Raw genomic sequence first — 4,168 nt, 5'->3', positions numbered from 1 at the left:
TCATACAAAAAGTTGATTTTAAACAAAAAAAATTACGCCAAATAATATAAATTGTATTTTGTTCTTAAATTTTTAATGCCTTGTAGGACCTAAAGAAAGTGTTTCTAAACTTGAAAATTAAATTTTCTGTGCACTGCCTTCATACGACACTTTGATCCCTACTCGTACTGTATCATTGTTTGTTCTCAAATATACGCTCATATCGTGCTAAAACGCAGCAGCTTCTAGTTCTGGCTGTCCAAAGATCTAGAATTAACTAGACGTGTTTCCGTGAGTTAAACGTTGGTTTTAACCGATAAACCTAAATAGTAAAAATCGAGGTAACCTAAGCTGTGTTAATGTCGATTCATAATCTTATAAAACACAGAAAGATAGAGATTAATTTTAAACTTTCTCTACAAATCTGCAAGAAAAAGTTGATACACGTGTTAAAGCTATTCAAACCGTTAAATTTCTAATTGAGCTCATATATTAGCCAAACTTCTCTTGCCATTTAGTATTCATATTCCCAGTATAGCTTATTCCTTATTCTCATTATCACATGACATATCACAAAGCATTTTTTATTATAGAAAAAATTCGCAGAACTATTAACCTAATAAAGGTTGACAACATCACAGCTATTTTTAGGCTGCGGTAAAGAATATGTGGTTCGTATAGTTATAGTTATAGTAACAAAGAGACAATGTACTGCGACCTAGATGCCATCAATGAACGTATGCGAAACAATGACCAAGAAATGGAAAGAATATAAAGACGAAACATATGGAAATTGTCGAAGGGGAGTGGTAGATGAAGCTATAAGGGGCGCTAACAGGAGTTATTTATATGAATTTGGAAAAAAATCCTATGGAGGGTACAAACCAAAGCAAACTCACAAATGCTTGAACTCGTAATATATACGTCGGATGTAATGAATCTACTCTGGAAAGGAGGAAAATAGCTATAGTCAATGATTTAAGCCCATGTATGTAAAAAAGCAAATATTTCGAAAACATCGAACAAAGCAGTAGTTAGAATATGTAATTGAAGAAGATTGCATATGCATAAATCACATATTGGTAGTTTCACTGACAACACAATGCATGCTTGGATAATTCCAGCCAGATTTCCTCTCAAATAATTTCGTATTCATCGAGAAAGCTGCTTAATCGTATCAATTTCCACATATGCAGCAGCTAATAAAATGTTCGTGCTTTCAGTATCCGGATTTCAAACTTTATTCGTCCTGATAGTTAAATTATAACAGATGTTGCGAAATGGAGCACACGTTGTGCGTATATGGATAATCCCAGACGGTTTGGCGCCAGTTATCGTTGCTGATAATTCAATGTTTGCTGGTTTCATTAGAGAGCTACTGTAGGCAAGACTCGGTTTTCAAACGTAGAAATATAATTGCTTAATTTTGGTTGATGTTGCATGTTGTTGATGATGCTTAATGGTTAATTTTGGCTTGTTGTTTAACTAGGTGTGATTTGATCTGATGTTTTTTGTTCCAAATTATGTCAGCAGTATTGATACCAATATCTGTATTTCAAATTGTATGTAAAACAGTCAACAGGAGAAAATTCTAAAGATTAAACCACGAGTATTTGAGCAGACTTGTTAAGGCTTTTCATGTTCGGAGTAGGCTTCACATGATACTGGATAATATTTTACAAAATGCCAAACAATCCTTTACAGTTCCATTTAGCCATCAGCGGCGGTGCCCCAACGCATGACCCCTTGAAATATCGACGGACACTTCTTTAATTTTTTTGCTGTGGAGATTGGTGGTCAAGAAAAGTCAAACTGACGGTCGTATAAACTGCAATTCCGGATATTCCATGATTTTATCTTTCGCATGAAGGCATGAGCCGCGTCCCGCCGCGAAACCGGCCATATCGGGTATCAGATTGGCATTTCGTGAGCGCACAGTCTCATATAACAAGTAAATATAAATAAAATAAAAAAAAACGGTGTCAGAAGGGCATCAATGCAAACGGCGTGCATTCAAAGCCCGTTTTTTACGCAACATAAAGGCAATGCCTCGGCTGTTTGGCTTGCCATACAAGATGTAAGTAATTGAATAGCTTATAAATTTATAATACTTTGCTTCTCCGCTTTGAGTTCCATTTACATATACGTCCGTCAAGAGTAAGCTTTATTTAATCCTAAGTGGTTGTAATACATTCTACCGAGTGATTTATGTTATTACACCTTGAGCTGAAACATTGAAGACCAACAATAAATCTGTGCTTTAATCGTACTTCATCTAAACACTTTTATAGCTTATGTTAAAAAATAGTTGCCACTGTCCTGAACATCTTGCAACTGTAGTACGTGCAAATTATACCAATAGTCAGAACGGAACATTCCTCGACTACCTTTCCTACAAGAATATTCCCCAGCCTGTAACGAAATATTAGCATATATGTACATACATAGTTGTAAATATTAACGACATTTTGTTAAAGTGCAGAAGTAACCTTCGATTTAACGAGAATAGAGATAGTCCTCATTCGCATAGGAGTCAGAAGCAAAGCCAGAAGAAAACGTTCTCCTCAGTACTTAGTACTCAAGTCATCAATCAAGGATGGATTACTTACTAGAAAGTTTGCGAAATATTCTCTCTTGCACATTGCAATAACTACAGGCCTCGAATGAGCCTCAGTTTGTTCTGTTGGTGTATTACCATATTTATATAAGAAATCTTATTTTTCTGAACCCTATTAATATGAGGCAATAGGTTTGCAAATGAGTAGCGCTACTGCCTTTGAAGCGAAAAGTAACCCCATAAAATTCGCTTATGTGAACCTCTCGAGATCTAATCGTTTAGTATCAAGATCGTAACAATGTAGAGTTTGAAAAAGAGCAGACATAGAATAGTAGAGAAAGTAGTTAAAGTTATGCGAAACTATGTCAAAACTGTCTTATCTCGCTTAGCCGAACGTGCTAGCGTCGTTCGCCGCTCTTAAACAAAATCTCGTGTCCTCGGACGAGTTCTTGCCTTCTCAAAATGCTAATTCGAAGGACCGATACCATCTCTAATTAGTGAACTAAGCGCGAGAAAGCTCTTTATCCAGGCGAGAATTTATGGACAAAAAACTACAACTTTTTATCCTGTCGCGGCCACGGCTAGAGATTATCTCTCCGTTTCTTTTGGCGAGAAAATTGTCTCGTCCATACTTTTCTTGTGGACTGCCGACTTAATTTGTACGATTTGAATCTTTGGTTTCGACAAGGCTTTCGATTCGTATTTTAATTCGATTTCCAAGGTAATATACGACTATCTGGAATATTTCGATAGGACACCAATAATTCATTTCCGATAATGAACTGAAAAGTCTGAAATACTGAAAAACCTGTTGCTGACTGGAAGTGAAGTCCAATTGACAAACTTTAATAAAAATTTAATTAGGGTATCATTATTCATTTTAAAATATAAGATGAAAACATTTTTCATACCTACATAGCAGAGGAATGAAATGATGTCATTAGCTTTTTACAAAGATTTTACGAATTGAGCAGCAGAATACAATACATCATATTTTCAAGTAATTTAGAAGCTGCAGCCAATTAATTTTAACATTTAAAGCTACATACATAGAAAAGGTTGAAATTTCACTTTGCAAACAGCAAAGGTAGACTTTGCTGAGAAACGACCATCTAGTTTTCGATCCTTCTAGTCCAGGCCCATTGAGTCTGACCACTCATTGATTTTTCACAGATACAGAGGCACTAGTGAAGCGATTTTTTAACCCGATAATGTGTTTTAATTCCTCTTTTGCTCTGTAATAATAATTCAGCCTTATTAATTGCTATTTATTTTCAGGAGATTCAGTTCAATCGGGATGCCAGACTGACAGAGACTAATCGGCGTTAACTTGCGAAGCAAGATGTTTAAACATAGCAAACTCTATACTGTAATAAATATTATTTTAATAAATATTGTTTGTTTTAAACGCTCATATTGCCTCATGCAAAATGTTTCAGCAGCCTTGAGTACATAGAAGTAAGTGTCTATATTTTGTTATTTCTCTTTCAGTTCTAAGCAATTTTATAGTTCGGTCATTATTTTATTGCAAACAGCAGATCTTATTGCTATAAAAAATAATGCAACTTGATCTATCAGACTACTAATGCATATATAAATTGCTAAAAAGTAAGTCAGACAGAAACAGTATGA

At 35.1% G+C, this 4,168-nt stretch overlaps 1 long non-coding RNA gene across 1 annotated transcript; it reads left to right on the top strand.

Annotated features, from left to right (window-relative positions):
* Nucleotides 1-1,085: 1,085 nt before the first annotated feature.
* Nucleotides 1,086-3,928, top strand: LOC125505140. The gene is made up of 2 exons (XR_007281945.1): nucleotides 1,086-2,056; nucleotides 3,815-3,928. It is a non-coding gene; the product is annotated as an uncharacterized LOC125505140 (long non-coding RNA).
* The last annotated feature ends 240 nt before the right edge of the window (nucleotides 3,929-4,168 follow it).

Source organism: Dendroctonus ponderosae, unplaced genomic scaffold (assembly GCF_020466585.1).
Source record: "Dendroctonus ponderosae isolate FM_Combo_2020 unplaced genomic scaffold, Dpon_F_20191213v2 Dpon_F_20191213_7, whole genome shotgun sequence".
Taxonomy (NCBI): domain Eukaryota; kingdom Metazoa; phylum Arthropoda; class Insecta; order Coleoptera; family Curculionidae; genus Dendroctonus; species Dendroctonus ponderosae.
Note: the sequence above shows the minus strand (reverse complement) of the source record. Positions and strands in the feature narration are given on the sequence as shown.